The 26,061-nt window shown below is 39.0% G+C and overlaps 1 pseudogene; it reads right to left on the reverse strand.

Moving 5' to 3' along the window:
- Positions 1–20,627: 20,627 nt before the first annotated feature.
- Positions 20,628–21,818, reverse strand: LOC100358768 (NF-kappa-B-activating protein pseudogene; annotated as a pseudogene).
- Between the last annotated feature and the right edge of the window lie 4,243 nt (positions 21,819–26,061).

Here is a 26,061-nt window from a genome sequence, read left to right on the forward strand (position 1 = left end):
TTTGTATTGTCTTTCTTAAAAAAAAAATAGTTACTTTCTGATGTTGTGGCATAGTGGGTTAAACAGCTGCCTGAAATGCAGGTATCCCATATGGGTGCCAGTTCAAGTCTTGGCTGCTCCACTTCCAATCCAGCTCCCTATTAGTGCACTTGGGAAAATAGCAAAGGATGTTCCAAGTACTCAGACTCCTGCACCCAACATGGGAGACTGGGATGAAGCTCCAGGCTCCCAGCTTCAGCCTGGCCCAGCCCTGGTCCTTGTGGCCATTTGTGGATTAAACCAGAGGATGGAAGATCTCTCTCTCTCTCTCTCTCTCTCTCTCTCTCTCCCACACACACACACTCCTTCCTTCCTCTCTATGTAATGCTGGCTTTGAAACAAATAAATCTTTAGAACAATTTTATTTTCCTCGGTGTAGGAAAGAACATTCTCTACAGTTTTGTCTATGTAGCTTGACCATCTTTCTGATTATCTATCATGTTCCCCCTAAAAACATTTCCGTTATAATGTCTAATTAAGCTTATAGGTTTAAATTCATCCAGAAAAAATGTAGTATTATCCTTTTTTAAAAAAGATTAATTTATTTGTTTGAAAAGCAGGGCTACCCAGAGAGAAGGAGGGAGAAAGAGATCGTTCGTCTTCGGCTTCACTTCCCAAATGGCTGCAACTGATGAGCCGCACCAGGTAGGAAGCAGGAGCTGACAGTTCTGTGAGGGGCTCCCACATGGGCGGCAGATGCTCAAGTACTTGGTCCATCTTCTGCTCCTTTCCTAGGTGCATTAGCAGAGAGCTGAATGTGGGATGCCAGCACTGCAGGTGGTAGCTTAACCTGTTGAGTCACAGTGCTGCCCCACATTGACCTTCTTTACCCCTGGCAAATTTCTTTCATTGGAGTCTACAAACCTGGATTCAATTCCAAAGCTATCCCTTGAGTCCATGTGTTTTGATCAATTTTTCTTAACCTCACTGGAGCTTCTTTCTTAAGCTGCTAAGTAGCTGGAGACTGGATGCTGTGATATTTTTAGATGACATCTAGGAAATGTTTTTCAATACATATGACAATAAGTAGGTAATGAAACTTTAAAAACTATTTTATTTTATTGAAAAACAGAGTTACAGAAAGGGAAATACAAAGAGATCTTCCACTCTGATTCACTCCATAAGTGGCCACAAAGGCTGGGGCTGGGACAGGCTAAAGGTAGGAGCCTGAATCCCCATCTGGGTCTCCCACATGATTGGCAGGGCCCCAAGCACTTGGATCATCTTACATTGCTTTCCCAGGTACATTTTCTGGGAGCTGGATTAGAAATAGAACAGCCAGTACTCAAGTGGTTACTCCGATATGGGATGTCAGTGTTGCAAGTGGTGGCTTAACCTGTTGCACTGCCCTGGCAATCAAATTTTTTCTTAAATATTTATTTATTTATTTATTTGAAAGTCAGAGTTACATAGAGAGAGGAGAGGCAGAGAAAGAGAGAGAGGTCTTTCATCTGATGGTTCACTCCCCAATTAGCCACAATGCCTAGAGCTGCACAGATCCAAAGCCAGAAGCTTCTTCCAGGTTTCCCACACGAGTGTAGGGGCCCAATGATTGGGCCATCTTCTACTGCTTTCCCAGGCCATAGCAGAGAGCTGCATTGGAAGTGGAGCAGCCAGGTCTTAAACCAGCACCCATATGGGATGCTGGTGCTTCAAGCCAGGACATTAACCCACTGTGCCACAGCACCGGCCCCTCAAAATTTTATATAAAGACACTGCTAATATTAAAAGTGAATCTAACAAGAAAAAATTCAAAAATATTGCTCAGAAGTATCATGTACCAATTCATCCAGGTTCAGAATCAAAATGAAAATCTCTGGGCTTTACAATTGTACTCACAAAGCCTGGACTTGCAGATGACAAGACTCAGAATTCTGTAGTTTCTTTCTTTCTTTCTTTCTTTCTTTCTTTCTTTCTTTCTTTCTTTCTTTCTTTCTTTCTTTCTTTCTTCCTTCCTTCCTTCCTTCCTTCCTTCCTTCCTTCCTTCCTTCCTTTCTTCCTTCCTTCCTTCCTTCCTTCCTTCCTTCCTTCCTTCCTTCCTTCCAGGGTATACCTTTATTTTTGTATGCATTAATTTTTATTTATTTTTACCTTTAAGGAATTTATTAATACATTAGATGCTAAAGGTCACAACAAAAGCATGATAATTGCTACAGTCTCATCAATTCTCATATCAATGTGATATTAATACAAAGAGAACAGATTTAATGTAGTTGCATCCACAACAGTCTCAACTGCATTAAATTTTAACTTTTAGAGCAATTTTATAAGTTCATATTTATGACTTAGTCATTTCAAAATCTTTGTTCAGATATGCTTGGAGAAAATATTAGATAAGATGTTGTGGAAGACCAGGTGCAACCATCTCAGCTAGGATGCAGTGCCAAAGGTTTCACACCCTCAGTTACCACAAGCATCTCTATGAAGGCTGCAGCCACGAAGCAATTATACCAGAAACTAATAGAAAGCACGCTGATGACCGGATTGCTCAGGTTAGAGGGTTGTTTTTTTCTTTCTGTGTTCCTTTTTTCCCTCTTTCCTCAATTAACAGATTCCTGGGTGGGAACCCTAACCTTCTTTTGTCACACAATGTTAAAAATCAAAGTTTTGTCTGAAGCAAACTCCAAAATGAGGTGCTAGACAAATGCAATTTTCCTTTTCAAATTAAGCTTCTGAGGACTGACTCAATTCTTATTTCTCCCGCAGAGAGCGTGTCAGAATGTTGGGCTATGATAGACATAAAATAAACAGCACATTTTTAGCATGTGTGATGTGATCAGATGTAAAACTGTGTGTCTGCCTGCAAGCCCAGTGCTGTAATCAAGATTTGAGTGGATTCAGCAGTTCCAGGAGATCCCTCCTTCCTTTTGTAACCCACCTCTCCTTTGTTATGTGCCCCATCTCCAGACAACTGTTCTTCTGTCATAACAGATCCATTTGTATTTTCTTGATTTTTTTCCCATTTTATAAAGCAAAAGAAGATTCTAGAATAACCATTTTTGGGGAAGAGGTCTTCTGTGAGTGCTGTCAACAGAACATAGCAGGGATGCTACCTTCCTCCCAAGCCAGATCATTATAGACCAGTTGAAGATCTACTGCTTGTCTTCTGCAGGCTGTGTCCTAGAGCTCCGGTATCAAGTCTCGCTGGAGAGAAGACTGATAAGCTGAATGGGGGCACAGAAGAAAGGACTGGATTCTGAAGTTAAAGGGTCTCGTGACCATAAAGATCAACGTCATTTCAAGAGGTTTCTTGGTTAGGAAGGAAACCCGAAGCAGGAAGATCGAGTGGGGTCTGTGTGCCTAGAGACTGAAGAGTGAAAATCAACCAGCTTGAATTTTAAACAGTGATGATTTCTTCCTTTTTTTTTTTTTTTTAGTTTATATTGCACAGATACAGTAAGAGATGTTACAATGAACCATGAAGAATCTCCCTGTCTTTTCTAGCTAGTGTCTGAAACTCTTCCAGCTACTAGGACTGTGGTCTCCTGATGACTTGGAGAGGAGTCTGTCTCATGCTGCTGGCTTTCTGTGGAACGGAGCTGCCGTCAATTGTCTATTATTGCCAAGACACAATGGCCCAGCCTCCATCAATCAGGGGACCTCTCTAAGTTCTATAATATGTTTAGAACTTCCCATGAAACTAATTGAACATTTTGTTTCAGCTTTATAAAATTTCAACTTCTACACCAAATCCTACACTTTTCAGCTGTTACAAGTATTATTTACAGGGTAGTTTTTTGCATACAAATACTAAACTTAGTGTCTGTTCCCTGGAAAACTTCAACCAGGAGAGTTGTGACAATAGAAGGACTACGCAAATAGAACTGAAACGGAATTGGAATTGGATTATTTGCTGACTGTCTGGAAAAACGGAACTCACCTCTGGTGGTAGGTGGAGTAGTAATCAGTCCTTGTGTGCTGTGGTGGTGCAATTATTAAAGTTTCTTTTTTGAAAATTTGTATGGGAGGCAGTAGAGGTGAGTACACTAGCATCTTTAACCTAAAGGTATTTGAATTGAGTGCATATAGTAATTATAAGGGAAATTAATTTGGCTAATTCTTAGTGCTACACATACATTGAAACACATCAATGAAAGGTTACTGGTTATTAATCAGAGATTTGAAGGAAGATGTTGAAGACAGAGAACTTGATTGACTGCATACAGAGTGTCTCACATCTCCTGCAGCTGGAGTACAGAAAAGAGTAAGCATCAAGTTAAGAGTCAAGTATGAAAATAGTTGAGCCAAGAAGGTTGAAAACTCAGTCTCTGAAAGGCTGATATGCCAAGTTCAAGGCCCTGAAAAAAAAATATGGAGGGTGGGGAACCAGAAGGTAGGTTATGGGCCTATGTGGACCAAAGCCTTTAACTCTTTCATTCTTACATTTTCTTGACTACTTTTCATGGACACAGGTGAACATTTCCTCTTGCTTAGAGGCAGTGTAGAGGTATCTGACTTAGAAAGTAGAGCTTACTCATGTGCGTCTTCAGGATCTACCACCATTTCTTCTCTTCAGTGAGTATTATCCAACTCATTATGTTATTATGACAATAAAAGTGCTAGGTCTGATACGGAAAAAAATATATGTGGAATGTTTAGTGACACAGATCCATAGAAGTTGTGATGGAGTGTTTCAAACTGGATCCTGGCATGCAGAATTCAATGGGAATAGAGCAGAAAATTGGATGGGAGTGGCCTTATCTGATACGCTACTAAAGCTCTTGGCAGTGAGGTTAGCAGATGGTGAGGATGTTATAGAAGCTTGAAGAGAACTGTGGTCCACACTAAGTGAAGCACAAACTCCAGAAATGCCGTTGTGGACAGCAGAAAGAGTGATCAAAAGACTCAGTGGCATAGGTAAGCTACAGTATGTATTCTATACAATGCTGGAACCCGGCAGCTGACCAGACTTCAAAAAGGCCCAATGCAACAGAAATGAACTGGAGAGGCAACAGCTTCACTGAGAAGCTCATGGATGGTCCTTGTTTTGGTAGGATGGTAGAATTCTCTGTTACATGCAGACTTGACTCCTGGAAACAGCTCCCTGCCAAAAGTGGATATGATATTCTAAATAATGGAGACACAATGGTGGCAAATATGCAGAAGACAGTGGATGAAATTTTGGGATAAGCTGCAAGAATGTCATGGCATCCAGGAAAATTTGAATTATCAAGAGATAATTAGTACAACAAAGTGATTCCAAGGGTAAGTGAAATGGATGTCTACAATGGATGGTGATCAATCTACATCATTAAGGGACATCAAATATGGATTATTACCAAAGTGATAAAAAAAAGACCTTTTCACTCAGTTTCCATATGTGACTCACTTTTCATATCTATATTCTATTAATTGAAAGAGTTACCATTTCCTCATTAGAAAGGACTCTGAAACACCATGTAATACATCAACAGTGTTTTCCAATCCCAAAGAGATACACAATCATTTTCTTGCTAACTCTTCTCTTTCTGGAGGCTTAGCTCCAGGCCTTTAAGGACATTTTAAGACAAAGTCCTAGTTGATCCCCAGAAACCCAGTGTCATCTTAGAACTTGTTGGATTAGAGGTATACATGGGCCAGGGAATAAACAAAATTCCGGCCAAGTTGTGAGTCACAGGGGATTCACTATATCTGTGACCCTATCCCTGGCTTTTTCTCAAATTTGTTAACTGGCAGAAACCCAACATCATTTCCTGGACCTCTGGTGTAGATAGTTATTGTACTAAAATTCTGCAAGTGTTAAGTCTCTAAAGCTGTACCCTCTCAGTTAAGATAGTAAATAAAAGCTACACTGAATCAAAGAAGGAAGTGTAGGGACTAATGTTGCTGTGAAAGCATAATGTATGCAGGGTTAGTGATCTTCTTTGTATTCTCATTTAATTAAAAAAAAAGATCCTGCTGATAACAGAGACTACTGTACTGATGCAAATAATTGATTGTTTTACCTTCTGTGTTAGATATGGTTTCTTTTCTAGAACATATGAATACAACCTCATGTAATGGTAAGTTTCCATTGATCTTGAGAATAAATTTCCTCAAACCTATCATGAAAGAGAACTATAAACTCGGTATAGTCATATGGATACAGCAACAGTCATCTGTTTCTAAATCTGCACTAGGACCATGCTAACTCTATCATTCTCTTTCATTACATACTCTGCAGGACAGAGGATTTCAGGTTATTTTTCAAGGCATCACGTTTTTTGATTATGTTAAAGGCATCATATTAACAGGATCAAATGAGCAAGATGTGAAAATATGTTGAACGTCTTTGGGAAAATTATGTAGTCCCAGGTTGAGAGAGGAGCGCTACAAAGATGTTTATACCTCTTGCATTAATGAAGTTTTATCACTGCAGTCATGTTCAGTTTTATATTATTGCATTATTATTATTGTATCTCACACATCTTTCAATTGTGAAATGAGACACAATGCTTTGTAGATCACATTGGTTTCCCACATAGCAGTAAGTTCTGAGAATGCTGCTTAGATTCATTTACTGAATCATGGAAAACTAGCAATTTTAAGCAAAGTTAAACTAATAAAAGTCTTTGTTGCAGATCAAGATTGTGATGTAAGCAGCCCTGCCATTGAGTTATATGGCCCCAAAGAAACACCAAACAAACTGGTTGCAAAAGATACAATTTGCAGCTTATAGCAATCTCCAACAGATGAATTGAAAGTAGATCTCTGTGGTCCTAGAGCAAATTCAGGCCATCTGTAGAAGAAAATTATGTACCAAAGTGATTCTGATTCTATCACTCCATGAATCTATGATTAAGCTGCTGGCTAGAGCTGTAGTCCCTTTCAAAGTTTGAGAATTCAACTGAAGGCTGACTTACAGGGTTTCAAGTAAGATCCAAGTTTCTCTCAAAAGGAACTTGATTGAGGGTATCAGATGTTTGCTAGTATATTTGTCTGTTTAACCACACGGCCCTTAGCTCAGAGTTGTCTGAGTGTCATCAATATGCAGCCACTTTCATCCTTTAACCAAGTGGCTCAAGGAAAAGGTCACACACCCAAGAAAGAAGGTAATGCCTTTTTATAACCCAGTGTTATAAAAACTATTGTTACATACTTAGGGGTGAGATATAGTTGTGAAGTGACCCAAGGTGGCTGAGTCTCTTGATTTTATGCCAAGCTTTGAAGACACACAAGTAACATAGCTACAACCTAAGAAAAACATGGGACCAGTGACTCGGAATTTTCAGGAAAAGGATATATGTTGTCCCTCCAAGCATGTCTCCTATAATGGTAGAACTGACATTTGAGAAGGACCAGAGATTTCTAGAATGGGTAGGAAATGAAGGAAATCATACTAGCTTTCCTCTTAAAAGATCCTTCAGCAAGAGAGACCAACACAATCCTGATAGCTATGTTTTCCAGAGGGGTGACCTTATTTCATAAAGCAAAGGGATGTAAATCGTCCAAGAAGTGAACCGTAGTGGTTGCTATAGTGTACTATAAAGAATACTTTATGAGAGAATCGAAAATGAATCTTGATGTGAATGGAAGGGGAGAGGGAGTGGGAAAGGGGAGGGTAGCGGGTGGGAGGGACGTTATGGGGGGGAAGCCATTGTAATTCATAAGCTGTACTTTGGAAATTTATATTCATTAAATAAAAGTTAAAAAAAAAGAATACTTTATCAACCACATCAGGTAAATTCCTATTCCCCAAGCCTCTGCAAGTTATCTCCTGATGAATCATAACAAATTCTCTTCCCCAGAAATGCTAATGACCAAAGGGAAATATCTCACACATAATTATAGCCCCTTCTTAGAGAATGTGGATCTTGTGACTTGATGATATGGCCTAGAAAAACCTAGACCACTTGACTAAATTCGAATGATTTTGAAGGGCTATCCTGTCTCCCCAGCTCGCCATGATTGACTCAGCTGAGGCTTCAGTTGTAACCATTTAATAATTTAACTTGGCTCCATCCAGTTCTGCTTGCATTATTTCTGAGTGTTGCTGCTAAGACTCCCTATTCCCCAACCAAACTCTGGTATGCCAACTGCTCTCTGAGTTTCTATTTCCTGGAAAACCCAATCTGAGATAGATAGGCTAAAATTCTACTTTATTTTTCTATGTATTAATGAAATTAAATATCTTAAGCGCATTCTGTTTTATATGTCTATCCATCTTATAATCAACAAACTCAGCGACAACAGGAAAATGTGGTTCCTTTTAGAAAAGAGAAAAGACCTCATGTCAGCCTCATGAATCTTTGTGTAGCTCCTCAAATCATTGACTTTCAATTCTTTGGACTGCAGAGAATTTTTTCTAATCTGAAAGCTGCAAAAGAATCACTGCATCACTTTTAAAGACACAAACACACAGAAGCAAGATATTATTTGTGGTTTCAAGGAATTGATTGAATCATTTAAGCTTTCACTCTGTCCCACTAAAAGCAGTCTGATTCCAAGTTAGTTAAAGATGATTCCAAAAGAACAACAAATAATATAATGGAAAAAGAGGAGTATGGACAGTGGAGAAGACACAGGGACATGGACGGAATAGAGGGGAACAGATACTTGCTGCTTCGGAAGGGCCAAGTGGAAACTCTCTCCACAGTGATGTCCCACCTATATGAAAGAGAATTTACATATGTGCCTGGCAAAGATATTAATTTTAAATCTAGAACCCTAGGATCAAACCCTAGGTTTAATCTTCAAGCAAAATTTAAAATCAGAATTTTGCTAATCTCCAATGATTCTTAGGGGGAAGCATGTTAGCAGAAACTGTTCTAAAGAAGACAATTATTAACCACCTCCAGAGAGCTACTAAAAAGAAGAGAAAAATAGCATCAGAAGCAGTAGTAAAGACTAGACTAAGAAGGTCTCCTAGGAGCTGTCTAAGCACAGATACACAGGAACGCAGGTGGCCCAATGGGCAGTCAGGATTGGATAAAGGAAGACATCCAGGAATCTGTTCTGTGTCAGATGGGGCCAGTCAGCTCTCCCCTCAGGTCTGCTTCAGTGTCCTAAAATGCGTGGCTGAAATCAGGATTTCCTAAATTTTCTTTCATGTCCAGGTTTTGTGCCTATCCTTCTCAATCTGATTTTTCCTAGGAGTTTAGATGTCTTTACTTATTGCAGGCCCTGACTAGTTAGTGATTCACTGGCTCTTGTTTCAGATTCTTAGGAGTTTTCCCCCTTTTATTTGAAATAGATATAATGCACCAACATAATACAGGCTTATAATGTAAGTAAAAACTTACTGGCAGGCTACAGACTAAAGGCTTTACATATTATAACTCAATCTTACAAGAACCCCTGAGGTGACTACTTCTTTCCTCATTCTGCAAATAAGGAGATTGTGTCATGGGGAGTTAAGAATGAGAGATACTGTTACTAATAAAACTATCTTTATAATAATAATAAATCATGCAATAAATCCTTTCTATTATACAGACACTCCACTAAGCACATTACATATAATACCTTGCTTAATGTTCAAGCCTGCCATATAATTCAGATATCATTCATAATTGTTCTAGAGATGAACAACTAAACTAAAAAAAGATTAATGAGACTATTCAAGTTCAGACTACTGAAATTAGGATTTAAAGACATGTTTTAAAACTCCAAGACCGGTGTGAATTCTGGCATATCAACCTTTAAAACATGAGTTAGATAGTTTCGATCTGGCCTATTCTCAATATGCGGGAGACACTCAACACTTGTTTTTTCACTTTTCTCCCACATCAACTACGAACAACATATTCCCAAGGACTGTGAAACTCCAGGCTGTTCCTCGACTCAATCTATAGAAAGAGTATCTCAAGCATGGGCTAAGGGAGAATTATAACACTAATTCATATCTAGTTCACCTTGAGAAGTTATGAGGGTTAATTTCTTTTTTTAAATTAATTATAAGACACCATTTAATTTTAGGCCTATTTAGAAGAAGAATATGGTCCAGTGAAAGCCATTACCAAATCCACTGGTAAGCTTGCTGTGACTGTGCTTCACATAGTGCACAGGGTCGTAATGTTCTTTTCAGAAATGTTTGTGGTGGAGATAGAGTGGATTGGGCTGTCTCTTGCAACGCCTTCAATATGAGTGCCTTCTGATACCAGAAAGGTCATTGAAATTTATCACTTTTGCATGTTTCTACGTAACACATTTAGAATCCATAAAGCACCCCTGCCCTCTAAAATATATTTTTGTTGTTCTTGATAAACAGGCATTTCCTTATCTCTAAATTAGGCTTGCTTTGTTAAATTTGTCCATAGATTACACTCAACCTTCAGGCCCCACTAACCTATCAAAAATGTTTCCTCTTATCTGATGCTACAAAGCATTTTACCTGTGGCAATTTCTTCCTGCAAAATCTATTCGTGGTATCAAAATGTTGTGGCTTTAACTACAGTTCACAAAAAGAAAATGTAAAAATGAAGGTGACGTGTCCTTGGAATAGCTTTCTTTTTTCATTTCTTTTTTTCTACCCCCGCGTAATTACCTTTAGAGTATTGTGCCCTTATGTGCTGGGACATGTTGATAATTAGCTTTTGCATAAAGCTACCCCTAGAAAGAAAATGCAAATGAGTAAAATTTTAATTTAACAAGAGAGGAAATAGTTTCAAACTGTCCATGGTGGGGTGAAGTGAAAATAACTAAGGATTTGGAATTGAGCAAACTTGAAACTAAATTCTTGTTTGAATTAGTGGGAATAATTGCATCTTTTGAGACTTCAAGTTTCTCATCACACAAAGTCTCATACGGTTGTATTTAGATGAAAATTTGCCTACGTTTGCTTAGTTGTACAGGCTGAGCATTCAAAGTTGTGTTTAATGTTTTTCCTGAGAGCATGATCTAATCTCAAAGTATGTCTTCATAGAAATTCATCCTTCCTAAGCCCTTGGTACCTAATCCTCAGCTTAAAGATTTTCTGTTTTGTGTGTACATCTAATTTATAAATTATATCATAAATATTGATGTGCTCTATTGACTGTTTTACTGCTAATATGAAGCACTGCTAAATAAAGCTATCAGTTAGAGTAGCATGGTAACCGTACCACACAGAGAGAATTACTGCCAGTGATTAACTGCACAATTGCTTTCAGGAAAAAGCAGTTTCATGCATGAACTTCAGCCTGAGAGAACCACTTCTCATAGCTCTCTGAAAGAGAGAGAGAGAAAAAGAGAGAGAGAGAAACTAACATTAACTAATATTGACTTCAAGGGGAGCAAGAGTTTTCAAAAGCAGAAAGTTCAAAGCCTCATGTCACCCTGTTTAAAAATTAGTGTTGATGGGCCCAAATGTCTGCATTGATGCTGCATGCCCCCTGCCGAAAATACCTGTGGAAACCATTGCCAAGCAGGATCATTACTGTACTTGCTTGGCAGCGTGTTCTTAATAAACAGGGCATGTGTTCCACAGGGCAACAGGCGCATGATGATATATTTTTAGTAACACACAAGTTATGCAGAGTTTCACATTAGAATGATAGAAAATAGACACTATTTAGATTCCTGCTTCACATAAAGAAACAAGCAAGTGCATGTAAAAATCTGTCAGTCCCTTCCCTCTCTTTTCAAGCCTACCTTCCTTCATTCTTCCTATCTATATCTCTCACCAGGAATATGTATCTTATTAGAGTCAGTGCAAGCAGACAAAAGAGTATGAACTTGAATGTCAAACACACATGTATTCTCATTGTGCCATTTGTTTTTAGTAGCTGAATGAATTTTCATTTGATATCCAAGTTAGTGAACCTCACTTTTCTCATCTTTTTTCTGGGGATAAGAACAAATATGTGGTAGTGTGAGCACAGACACAATGACAAGAAAACTCTTTAATATATATGAAGCACTCAATATTGATGGTAAAAAGTGTACCATTAATAAGTACATTAGAAAAGAGGGATGCCGATTCAAAGACTCACTCATGACCAAGTCTCTAAATTGCATAACTAAGCATGTTTATCAGTAAAAGACATGAAAGCTTCCAAGCGCTCTCATATTGAGGTTTATTATTTTGCCTTTTTTTGTTGTTGTTAAAGGAAAGTCTTATTGTTGGGTTGGGGAAACCCAACAGGCTAAAGGGTTGAAGAGAGAGGGCAAGAGAGGGTAGAAAGGGAAAAGGCATTGATAGAGAAAGGTCAGAGAAAGAGAGAGAGAGAGCATGTGCGCAGGGAAGCAGGTCCTGTTACACTCTTGCAGGAGTAAGGAAGTGGGAGCAGTGAGTCTTGTTAGGGTAGAGGTGGAGCTGATGCTAGTGGTTGGGCCATTTAGTCACCTGACATCTAGTGAGCCAGGCTGGGCTTAGGACTGAAGTTTACTGTGCAAGATGGCAACGGGACCAGAGCCTAAGATGGTGTCCAGGGCTTAGATGGCACCACAGATAAGACTGCACCATTTTACTGACATTCACCATTTTGTTTTTTAGAAAGCAAATAATATGTGGGATTATCTTGGTCCCAAAAGTCCAGGAGGGGTAGAGGGAGGTTGACCTTTTAGAGCTACTTCCTGTTGACATGGGCCTACACATTACTCTCCGCTGTCAAGGGGCAATGTCTCAAGCCGTAATCTCCTGGGTGGGGAGCTAAGTATAACACAGCAGCATTTGCTTGACCACCTGGTTGGTGAAGGCTTCAGTTCATTCTCTTAACACCTCCTGTAAAGACTTAAATAGCTGAGGTGGTATAAAAGCCAGGGTAAGAATAGCTGCCAATGGTCCCAGGAGTGGCTTTACCCAAGAAATGAGAGGCCTTTATAGAGAAGAGGAAATGTGGGGGTCTCAGGACTCTAGTGAAGACGATCTGATGGATGTGTTTTTATCTGGCCTAATTGGTCAACATAATAACAACACTGCTAAGGTCAGTCTGTTCTGCAGTACCATGTCTGTAAGTGAGGTGATATGGCTTTGGAGACCTCAGATGGCATCAGCTGAGGTCTCAGTGGACCTAGTGACCTCCTCTTGTAACTATTGGAGTTGTTTTGGAGTTGGTTGGTTGAGATAACATTGTGGGCCAAACCTGTTCCTGAGATCACTACTGAGGAGGCTGTGACACTGATCCTAAGATGGGGAGAAAGGCCACTCATCTCTTATGGGTTGAAGGGTTTGTCTGTGGAAAAATTCGGAACAATCATACTACATTAAGTGGGGGAGAGAACCATCAAAACACACAGGTCAGGAGTAGAGCCATTGATGTAGGAGTGTACACTATGATTACAAAGGAATAAGGCCCCAAGTGGGCTAGACAGGGTCTAGAACAAAGCACAGAGTCATTAACATGTTATGTTTTGGATCCTTTGCAATTTCACAGTACCCATTATTCCCATCCTTCCTGTTACATTCACCTGATTCTTCCTCTTAATTTTCAAGCATTCTGAATTCCTTACAATATCTTTTAGTTGGTATCTTATATCACCTCTTGTCAACAACAACAAAATCTTTGAAAGATATGTCTGCACTTTCTGTCTTCTTTTTAGATCACATTTTCATTACTTTGTCCCTTGGGATATTATTTCTTCCCAAATATCACCAATTGTCTGGGATTTCAAAACCTATAAATTCATGCTTCTACCTATTATTAATTTTCAGCAATTCTTCTTAAATTAACAGTATATATTTACAAATAAAATTTAACTAGAAAATGGCTGTCTTAACACATACTTCAAACTCACAATGACCTACAAAATAAGCTACTTTCCCTGGGATGAGGACTAATATGTCTGTCTTCCAAACCAGTGATCTTACATTTCATGGCCTCTCTTGCTCTCTCATCTTCAGAATCATGGTCAGCTCAGCCTCATGACCTATTTCGTCAGGATATTGTCCCAGTCTCTCCTTCCTTTCCCATTTGCAGAGGTGCTGTCCTAGTTCTTGTGTGTACCCTTTTTTATACATTTGTATTTTTGTTCACTCTTTTCCTTCTGTTGGTATTTTCTTGCTAAAATAGCAGTCCAATAGCTAAAATCCAATAGCTTGAAAAGATCTCTTTTTTCCTGAGAAATTTGTGATTTCAAAACAAGATAGCATATTCATGTTTGTCTATGCCTTTTCTATCTTTAAAAAAATCATAAAGTTGTTGAATACTATAATTCATTTAATTACAGTTATGTAATGTACAAAATGTGGGCTCAAAAATGTTTCTTCCCAAATTCTATCACTCCTGGGTGACTATATATGTAAAAATATTTTTAAAATAATTGATTAACTTGTTTTTAGGTCATTTTTTTTTGCCAGCATGTCTTGGCTTTCCATGCCTGATCAACTTGTTAATTTCCAACATATTACAGAAAAAAATTTCTAAAAGTTCACTATTGGTTATTTGTAACTGATTTAAATCTGGTTAGGTACATGAATAAAACCTAAAGAACTAAGAGGTTATATAAGGTGGAGTTTCTGGTCCACGTATTTACACATACCTCAATTTGTAAAAGTTACTCTGTTTTCCTGTATCCTTACCTATCTCTATGAAGTTACTCTAATGTTATTTTAGTCAAGAACACGCTAATATAAATATTTACCAATATTTTTTTAACTTTTATTTAGTAAATATAAATTTCCAAAGTACAGCTTATGCATTACCATGGCTTCCCCCCACCATAACTTCCCTCCCACTCGCACCCCTCCCATCTCCCGATCCCTCTCCCATTCCATTCACATCAAGATTCATTTTCAATGATCTTTATATACAGAAGATCAATTTAGTATATATTAAGTAAAGATTTCATCAGTTTGCACCCACACAGAAACACAAAGTGTAAAATACTGCTTCAGTACTAGTTATAGCATTGCTCCACATTGGACAACACATTAAGGACAGATTCCCACACGAGGAGGAAGTACACAGTGACTCCTGTTGTTGACTTAACAATTTGACACTCTTGTTTATGGCCTCAGTAATCTCCCTAGGCTTTAGTCATGAGTTGCCAAGGCTGTGGAAGCCTTTTGAGTTTGCCACTTTGATCTTATTCCAACAGGGTCATAGTCAAAGTGGAAGTTCTCTCCTCACTTCAGAGAAAGGTACCTCCTTCTTTGATGGCCCTGTTCTTTCCACTGGGATCTCACTCACAGAGATCTTTCATTTAGATTTGTTTTGTTTTGTTTTTCCAGAGTGTCTTGGCTTTCCATGCCTAAAATACTCTCATGGGCTCTTCAGCCAGATCCACATGCCTTAAGGGCTGATTCTGAGGCCAGAGTGCTGTTTAGGACATCTGCCATTCTATGAGTCTGCTGTGTATTCTGCTTCCCATGTTGGATTGTTCTCTCCTTTTTAATTCTATCAGTTAGTATTAGCAGACACTAATCTTGTTTGTGTGATCCCTTTGACTGTTAGACCTATCATTATGATCAATTATGAATTGAAACTGATCACTTGGACTAGTGAGATGGCATTGGTACATGCCACCTTGATGGGATTGATTTGGAATCCTCTGGCACATTTCTAACTCCACCATTTGGGGCAAGTCCAATTGAGCATGTCCCAATATTTTTTAAAGATTTATTTCATTTATTTGAAAGACAGTTACAGAGAGAGGTAGAGAGGTCATCCATCGGCTGGTTCACTCCCCAGATGGTCACAATGGCTGGAGCTGTGCCGATCCGAAGCCAGGAGCCAGGAGCTTTTTCCAGGTTTCCCATGCTGTGCAGGGGCTCAAAGACTTGGGCCATCTTTTATTGCTATCCCAGGCCTTAGCTGAGAGCTGGATCAGAAGAGGAGCAGCCAAGAATAGAACCAGTGCCCATATGGGATGCCAGTGTTTCAGGCCAGAGCATTAATCCACTGTGCCACAGCACCAACCCCTATTTGTCAATATTTTTAAAGAAAAGGAAACTATATTTCTATAATTTCCCAAAGGATCACAAGGAGAATCTGAAGAGCAAGGGGTTCCAGATTCTGTCCCGGTTGCCCCTCTTCCAGGCCAGCTCTCTGCTGTGGCCAGGGAGTGCAGTGGAGGATGGCCCAAGTACTTGGGCCCTGCACCCCATGGGAGATCAGGATAAGTACCTGGCTCCTGCCATCAGATCAGTGCGGTGCGCCAGTCACAGCGCGCCAATCGCAGCAGCCATTGGAGGGTGAACCAACAGCAAAAGGAATACCTTTCTCTCTGTCTCTCTGTCTCTCACTGTCCACTCTGCCTGTAAAAAAAAAAAAAAAAAAAAAAAAAACAACAACAACAACAACAAAAAAAACCAAGCAACTCCAGTACGGAGAAATGCCATCATTAAGGGATTCTCTTAGTACTATAGAACTTGAGAGTAGCAGGCTCATAGAGATCCTAAAACATGCTGCCAAGGCAGAGAAACAATCCAGCCTATATCAGTAAGAAAACAAGGGAACTGCCTCCCAGACATTCATGAACCTCTATGTAGACAGCATTTTACGCTATCCTCTGCCTGTGGCATGAATTTTATTGTTTGTTTCTGGACTGCTAGAGTTGTAGTTATTTTGCAAAACATCTGTTATTGTCTTACTAAACATCTAATGCAAAAACAAGCAAACAAAAATATGTTGGATCCTGTCTCAAGTGAAGAGGTAGCTATTAGGTTGCACAAAGAGGACTGTTCTCAGGGTAGCTATCCAGTCTTTCATTCATGCATGCATCCATTCAAATTGTATAATTAGTACTTTCAATGTTTGTTCCACCCTGCACTGTTCAAAGTGTCAATACACAAAAAATAAAATCTAGGCATCACGGCATTGAGCACTGTAGTGAAGGGGAAAAAATCAGCATTGCAGGTAATCACTACTTGTAATTGTGTGTTTGCCCACTTATTTGAATGCTGTCTATCTTTTCCACTAGAGCACAAAAGCACAAAAAAGGGACTTTGGCTTTATTTTATTCAGCTCCTTATCCAGAAAATGGCACAGTATTTTAAGTATAGATGTATACTCCTAAATCTGTATGTATGAAATACATGAAACTTGCTCACCTTATATAAATAAAAAATTATTTAAAAAATCTACTAATTGAATGTTATTAGTTTATAATACATTGATTATTTAGTAGTCATTAATGAATATTTTCCCCCATGGAAAGAATTCTGCTTTTGTTAAATCTTTAACACATATACAATTACTCAATACTTCTGCTAATTAAGAAGTTGCTTAGATATTCCTGACTCAAATATTATTAGTTGCAGGTCTAACTTGGAATTTATCCTCTGAAGTCAATAATTGGCTTATTTAATGCTTGGCCGGGGCCCTGAATCTGATTAAGAGAATAAACATACAATAACACCCTCTTATAACTAGGGATGTTGTAAAACATGTCTTTGCATTGGATGCCTCCAGAAACTTCATTAGTATACCATGGCAACATGAGAAAGTGTCATATAACAGCTCATTGGCAGATGTAGGTCAACTTTAAAGGTATTAGAAGGAGAACTGGTAGTGCAGCCTCAAATGGTTAAGCATCATCCTTTTAAACTGAGCTAAATGTCCTCTAGATTTGTTGCTAAGAGACAAAAAAGAAAATTTCTACTCACTTGCACCTGGTAGCAATTTTTAAATGGAAATATTAAGAGGGGTAATGATAATGATGATAAAAATATCTAAATCAGGTAGATATACAAGAGACTGTAAAATCATAATCTCTACAATTTCAATGCCATTTAATTCAGTGGTTGAGTGGCACAAAAATGCAAAAGAACTTTCAGTTATTGTTCAACTTAATGCATATTCATATTACTGGTTAATATATTATACAACCTCAAATAACAACTGGATATTTATGCAAAGAAATTGTTTTAAAAATCAGGTTTCATTATGACCTACACATCTTCTCACTCAACTTGTATTCCTTAAGAACCCATTCTGCTCTTTGAAGAGGCCTTTTATCTCTCATTGGAATCTCAGCAGGCAACTGTATTAGTTTAACCCAAGAGTCTTCCAAATATTATAAAAAAGCAAACAAACAATCCTATCTGTCATAGTGGCTTCAGAACTCATGCTCCAAACCCATACTTTGATTTGATGACTATTTATATTAAAAAGGCAGTCTGTTAGAAGTAGAGAAGAAAGGAAAGCCAAACCTCACTATGTTATGCTTTGTTAAAGAAATCTCCTGGACAAATTAGGCAAATGCACAGTAGCAGATTTTACATAGAAATCCTTAAAGCAAGCAAACAACAGAGAGAAAAGCATAGTGAACATTCAGGAGCAGAGTTATGTTAGAAAGTTAGCGGGCTATGATGTGAATGGAAGGGGAGAGGGAGTGGGAAAGGGGAGGGTTGCAGGTGGGAGGGAAGTTATGGGGGGGAAGCCATTGTAATCCATAAGCTGTACTTTGGAAATTTATATTCATTAAATAAAAGTTAAAAAAAAATAAAATAAAACAAAAAAAATTCAGGTAGGAAAAAATGAAAAAAAAAAGTTAGCGGGAAGATACTGAGGGATGGGAAAATACAGTGGGATGAACTTGAGGAAAGTCTTGCTCAAATCTTCACCTGAACTATGCAGACTACCTGCCCCACCTAACCCCCATACACACTCCCACAGCAAATCAACATCATGAACTGTTCCTGACTCCTTCATTGTTCCCTGAAACAGCTCTGCACCTCTGAGATTTATAGCACTCTAAGATTCAGGAAATGGATCTGGAAAACGTCAAAACAGGTGAACTGCATGTTCATGCATACCAAATACCTTGAGGCTAGGCAGTCCCAAGATTGCACACATTCTGTTTACTGGGTACCAACAGATTGGGTACTGGTGCTGAAATTTTCCAGATGCATGACTTCAGTGACCTCTCATTCAGACATAGTAGAAAAAGACTTCATAGCACTCACTCTGAAGTTAGTATATTTTGTCATGTCTTATTTTTGTTGCCTGTTAGAGAGGACTGCAGCTAATATATATATATAAAGTCATTAGATTCTGGGAGAATGAGTGAAACCTCATAGCTTATGAATGTTAGACATATTCACTGGGGTGGTGGGCATGGCCTCCCTGCTTGTATTGTCTGGACTAACACTTGAATAATATGGTTTGCATAATGCCAAAAAAGCACAGTCGGCTTTGGTATGTAGGCTCTAATATTGATTCTGGTTCTAGGATGCATTTCAATCACTGATCAATGGGATAAAAAATTATATCTTAAGGTAGTTGGGACAGTTGAGCTATTCACTAGTTCTAAGAATATTTTTATTGCTTAAAGCTAAGACATTATAACGTAGTCTTTTCAAAATTATTGTCATAATGATGAGATTCTTTAGCCCATATGTCACAGGCAAAAGCCAGTCAAATTGAATCACATATCCATCATCATATATCATGACATCAGGCTCTTAACAAAGATCTTAGATAGCTATATTTTCCTACTGAGAGAAAAAAACTTTCATTTCCATAATTTTACTTCCTTAAGATAATTTCATGCTTGGATATTTATTTTTAAAGACTTTTTAAAAAGCACTTTATTATAAGGAGGGGACATTTTATAATAGCATAGTCATACTTTCCCACCAGGTAATTTAAATTTATCTTAGGCATATAATAACAATGAAGATCAATATCAGTTTAACAAAAACAGTCAAAACTTCCACTGTCCTCTTCCTCTTGTGACTTAATCAAAATTGACCAAAATAAGGGAAGGATAGTGGTCTCACAATCCTACAATGTTCCATTTTCCCCAAACTTAGAAATAAATAATGGCATGAAAAATGATCAAGTGAGGAACTTCTGTACAAGGTTAACAATTAAAATGAATGACAGCTTACAACATAAACTGAAAGTTTTAACAATGTTTAAAAATAAAATCTCATTACATAAAGGACAGTATTACAAAGGTTTAATATCATTTTATCCTATGAAACAACTAAAATACTGGTTCATTATATGTTTCCTATCACAACTCCTGATCACACTTGATTCCCATTTGCTTAAGCTGTTATCTTAGCATCAAAGTACAGTTTAGATCAAAACATTGGCACAACAGTAATGTCCTAATATTATATATTTGAAAGAATAATTTTAAAATAATTTGTTAAAAAATTTAAAAATCTAATGTTCACATTTTTCAATTCCATAAGTCTGTGGGTTAGTTTTGTTTTTGGTTTGCTTTTGGTTTTGGAGGGGAGGCAGGGACTTAAACCAAAATACTTTATTTCCAGGGTAGGTAGATTGTATATCATATTATGTAAGTCTTTAAATAGTAGATTTGCTTTTTTTTTTCAGCAATGCCTTCATCTTTTTTAAGATAAAAGTGTCCTCCTATGTTTCTACCAAGTCCATTTATATCACATTCAACACAGAGGAATGATAATTTCTTGTAAGTTCAGTTGGGGGTGGGTGGGAGGGCAGGCATCATGCAGAGCTAGAGGTAGCACTATGAAATGGCATGAGATTTAAGTTTTTCTCATCACACACTTTCTCTCCATGCCACCTCTCCCAATATAGTACGATTTCATTCCTAATTTGGATTTTTAAACCAGAGAGGGGTTATGGTCGATCCAAAAGTACTTGCTAAAGTTGTATCAATAAACAGCTTTTTGTTGAAGGACAGAAAGAATTAAACAGAAGGCACAGTAGCACTAAAGCTTGTTCAGGACATAATCCTCTTTTTGTGTGCATGTGTGGGACCCAGACTTCTGTCTTTGTCACTACAAATGTCTGCTGAATAATCAGAAAATCTTATTTATCATCCTTCCCTTCGGTCTTTCGGTATACATCTCTCAAAAACTGGCCAGAATCTTGTTCTCTCTTTTCCGTCTCTCTTCTTGATTAAAGAATGCAAGGGCTCTTTTCTCATCAGCACTATAGATCTGGTTCTCTTTCCACAGTCACACAGCCTCCATTCGGCCATGCCTGCAACCCTCATTACATAACCTGAACATTCAACTGATGCAATTTCTTCACTTGTCAAGCCAGTTTCTCCTCTTCGTGGAATACGTTTTCCAGGTTTTACATATTCAGCCATAGCTGCGCCTTCACCAGGTAACAGAGCATGGCCGTAGTTCAAACGTTTATCGTCTTGAGAGTCAAGTGGATTTGGAGCCTCTGGGCCAATTAAATCTGGAGGTTCTTCAGCCTTTGATCGATCCTTCCAGGGATTCTCCAGAAACTCTTCCTGGGACTCTTACAGCTTGAATCACTGGATTCTTTTCTGTTCTTTTTCGATTTATTTTTCTTTTATTTCTTCGATCTGCGTTTCTTCCTCTTTTCCTTTTTCTTGGCTTTCTTTGCCTTCCTTTTTGTATCTTCACCACCAGAGTCTGTTTCAGAATCAGAGCCTGTGTCACTATCTTCAGAATGCTCCCTGTGTTTTCTTGTAGATGATTTTTCCTTTCTCTTTTTCTTGGACCTTTCGTTTGAATGATTAGACGTCTTCTTCTTCTTTTCATCTTCTGAAGAAGAAGCCGACGTAGCGCTTTTCTTCGGCTCTTCATGCGCTACTGGTGTATGTTCATCAGAGTCTGGTTCAGGATTCTTGGAGAAAGTCCCCGCACTTCAGGAGCTCCCAATTCTCCAATGCTCTCTCTCTCTCACTTAATCTCTTCTGCCGCGGGCTCTCCTCCCTCTCCTTGTCCAGGAGGCTAGGCCGCCGCTTGTCGCTCCCATAGGGGCGCGAGTAGGTGGAGGAGACAGAGGCGGAAGGTGTGCTCCGAGGCGCGGAGGGCCGCGAGCGGGAGCGCTAGGACTGGTTTCTTGAGCGGTGACTGAGGCCACCTAGATGGTGACTGAGGCCATTCCGTTCCCCAGTCGAGAGCAGGAGTGCGAGCGAGAGCGGCGGCCCCGGGGGCAGCAAGCAGATTTGCTGGGCTTGGGGCTCTTCGAGGAACTGCGACGTTGCCCCCTGCTCGGTGAGCCGGATACCCGAGCCATTGCTGCTGCAGAATCCCAGAAGTCGCTGGAGAAGGGGGCGCTCTCACCAGTCTAGGAAGATCCCGGTTCGTGCTTGCATATTTAATAAATGCTAATTAAGCACCTGCTCCATCCAAGGTGATTTTAGTTGTGTTCACATATATGCATACACACACAAGTATATGCATGCATATATATAAACAAATGTACAGGTTTATTTAACTATATTTACATGTATGTGCTTATATATGTGAGTGAATACCTAAATGTATATGTGCACTTGTCTATGTAGTTGTGTTTGGGTGTATTTAACATAGGACCCACAATGCAGCATTGCCTATAACATATAGACACCCATTTTTGTTTATTTCACTGTTCTGAAGATTAAGTGCCTCTAAAATTTAAAGCCTGGTTCATTGATTTTTGTGAATTAGGGTTATAACAAATTATCTTATAAACACACCAAGGAGTGGGGAACTAGTATCATGAAGAAATGATGAAGATCTTCACAATAGTTGGGTCCCATGATTTCTATTTTGAAGGTTAACCACGAATTTACCTCTTTATGCAAACTGGAAAATGTAAAGGGATATTCTGGGCATCAAGTGTAACTTATCCAAATGTACAGACTTCAGATGATTTGCATTTGTTTTCAACTTACACTGAGAAATTCAATAAAGTTGAGTGTCTTTGCTGAAGTGAAGTAGGAAAAACTTCACTACTACATTAGAAACCTACCAGGACAGTTGTTTTTATCCCGTATCAACATTAGTTAGGAGCTGGACAACTTAAATGACAGCTTGGAAGTCATTGAGGATGAGGATTATTTGTTCTTTTCAAGCATGATTTTGTATTTTTATTTGGCCCTTGAAAATCCGGTCTTCTCCATCTTTCTCAGTAGAGAGAAAGAGATAGAGGGCATGCACTGGTTCCCAATGGGGTTGGTTGCTTTTAAGAAGGTTTCCAGATTGTCCTTCAGAATGTATTCCACCTAAAACTCATTGAACATGCTCAAGTGCAAGGCAGGAATGCAATCACGTAGTTTTTATCTGCTTCTATTGTCCTAAGTAAGAAGTCGTGGCAGAAGTCATTAAGCAGTTGCAGTGTCAGGTACAAATACTTTCAGACATGACTTCATCTTCAATGAGCACCTATGTGTATCTAATATTCTAATTTGAAAGTCTTGACCTATGATGGTCCCTTAAGATGCCATATAAACAATAGTAAGGATCTTCACTATTAACAAAAAGTAGACATCTAAATATCAAAGTTCACATATTTCCTCTTGATCACACTAACGGTGAGTGATAGAATCAAGTTTTAACCTGGATCTTTCTGCTGTTTCTCCCCCCACCACAGAATGCAGCCTCATTCAGTTAATGCAGGGAAGACCCTCTGGGTCTCATGAAAAGGACAGTAGTTTTCAAAGCTGTTGCCTAAGTAATAAATTAAATACCCTGCTTTGGATGATGAATCACTGAATAATTTATGTAGAGGATAACGATGTAGGTCTACATTAAAAGTTTGATATGGTTTCATTTACAAGCCAGTTAACTCATGTTCACTGGAGCATTTTTTCCCTAAATTGCCACTGCATATTTTAATAATACTCATTTTGAATATTGTTGTCCACAAGGACTGCTGAGTTTCTCAGGAAATCCAGGGTGATTGCTGTACCCCACCTTGCAGAGCTTCTGGGCTTTGAGCCGTAATAGCTAAGTCTGTAGACTAGAACATATTCTTCAGCCCAAGACCAAGACCATCCAGGTATTGCCACTTTGCCTGGACTGAATTTCAGTTTCCTAAGGAGGAGATCATTTTTTCTTTTTCTTGTAAATATAGGCAAGGTCTGCGTCTGATTCCTGCTTTTCTGCATTCTAAGCTGCTCTGAACATAACAGGGAAGCTGCCTGTTCCATGATAAAGGCCAAGTTTACCATGCATGACTTGGAGTTCTCAGTGCTTCTGATATGAGACTAACCAAGGAGATAAGGATTAAGCCCAGGAACTGGAGGCCACACCCTCTTGCCCCTACAGGATCTTATCTGTATCCACCCACCTGTTAATCACACTATGTATCCACTCTATGTATCACTTTTGGAAGTGAATGAGAGGCTGGAGAGCACTGAGCTGGCCCCCATTTTGCCGTTTCTCCTGCCTGTTGTGCTGTGCCACCTCTCCTGTGAAACCTGTTTTGCCGCCTGCCATTCTCTAGCCCCCGTGCTCTCCATCGCTTGCAGTCTCTGGCCTGCACCCTGGAAAAGGCTGGTATGGGAGTCCCTACTTACTTTTTCTTACCCTCTTTCCCTTAATAAAACTGTCATGTTCCTGTGTATTTCCTTCACTTTCCAAATAAACCCTGAACTTCATCATATTTCTTGTCTCGATTGGGACAGTGCTTAGAATTCTTATCTAAGTAAACAGCAAAGACCTGAAATATATTTTGGTTTATGTTCTCCCCTAACACTTTCTAGAATTCCTGTTGACATTCTCTCCTCTCCACGCTACGGCTGGCACTTCCCCACAACCTCCACTTTGTCCTACTGGCTTTAATGTACTTGAATCTCCTCAGTTCAAACCCAGACATACAAAAAGATTTAATGAACCCATGTACCACTCTGGCTTCTGACAGCATTTTCCACTTTACAGCCCAAGGACATTTTCAAGAGTTATCTATGTTCTCATTCTCCGTTTCTTTCTTTCCCAGTTGGATTCCAGTAGGAACTCCTGCTTTGCACTCTTCTACCAAGGCTATCATGGCTTGCATTTCTTTAGTCTCAACCAAATTTGTTTAGTTCTTACATTCCCTGGGTCCTGAGCAAAGCTTGATCCAATTGATCTCTTCCTTATTCTGAAATGCATTATTCTTTTGGTTGTGTCTATGGCCTAGTTTTCTGATTTTTCTTGCTGATCTCAAGTTATTTCTCTTTGGTCCAGTCTAATCCTTCTCTCACAGCTTACCCCTTATTGTTCCATGGAGGCTCCTTCTTAGGCCCTCTCCTTCCTAAGTGACTTACATCTGCAGTCTCATTAACATGTATGCACAGGTGGAAGCCACATTTATAAGTCAGACAAGGCTTTCCTTCCTATACTCCCTGCCTGTTTCTACTTTTCCTCTTAAGTATCTTGAAGTCATTTAAATTCAATGTGTCTAAGATCAAACCCGACACTTTTGATCTAAAACTTGACTTCTTTCAATATTTAAAGAACATCACCTCCACTACTCAGTTGATGGAGATAGATACGTTGTGCTTCCTCATTTTACCCTTGGTTCAATCTCTGAAACAGTTTTGTTACATTCATCTCCTAATTTCCTAAATAGTTTCCTTTTTTCCTAACACTAAACCACACTGATCTACATTATCATGTTCTCTCATCTGGATGCCTGCAATTTTCTTGTAATTGGATTATTCACATTTCTTTATCTATTTGCTAGCTAGCCTTCTCTCGTTCTCGCCCTTAGCCTATTTCCATCTGTTCTCCATAAGACAGCCAACAGAATTTAATCACATCACCATCCATACACTGACTTAAGACACTGCAATGGTTTTACACAAAGACCAAAATCCAAAATGTGGGGCTATGACTCCATGCTTTCTTCTTCCTTCCAACTTCTCTTGCTTTATCTTGTACCATCACACCCATCACTGGGCACCCCACAGCCTGTTTGAACCCATGCCCCAAGATCTCACCTACTAGAAAGCTTCTGAAACAGGGACTCTTCTCTACTCCACCTCTAGCTTCACCTGATCTATGGCTGTGGTTAGACCTGTAAATAGTTTACTAAGTCCATGATGCTTTTGTTTATTAAGCCAGATCTTATTACACAAAATATCAGCAAAGTACACTTGCAGATAAGAGAAAGACAGTCTGTCTTAACTAACAATGTGATATTAACAGTGCACAGAATTTGAAGATTTAAAAATCTCGTAGACAATAAGGGTGTCTTCTTTTTCAATAGTGCAGGCCTGGCATCCACTTCCTATTCTACCTTGCCTAAGGAAATCTAAGCCTACCAATTCCCTTTCTTCTTCCAACAATTTTGAATGAAATGACTGAAGAATTCAAAGGATCCCAAAAGGGAAAATCTGACTTACCTGGTGTGAACACCTCACTGCGGGTCATGTTTGCAGTCCTGCTGTGACTGGTTCCAGGGAGTAGCCGCTTATCTCACTCCATATATGATCAAGCTTAAATCATACCAATTTTAGTTATAGCTTCAGACAAGGATTCATATTGCATTTAAAAGGCAAAAGTTAGTCCTG

Source organism: Oryctolagus cuniculus, chromosome 6 (assembly GCF_051225735.1).
Source record: "Oryctolagus cuniculus isolate XC-2025 breed Fujian yellow rabbit chromosome 6, ASM5122573v1, whole genome shotgun sequence".
NCBI classification, from domain to species: domain Eukaryota; kingdom Metazoa; phylum Chordata; class Mammalia; order Lagomorpha; family Leporidae; genus Oryctolagus; species Oryctolagus cuniculus.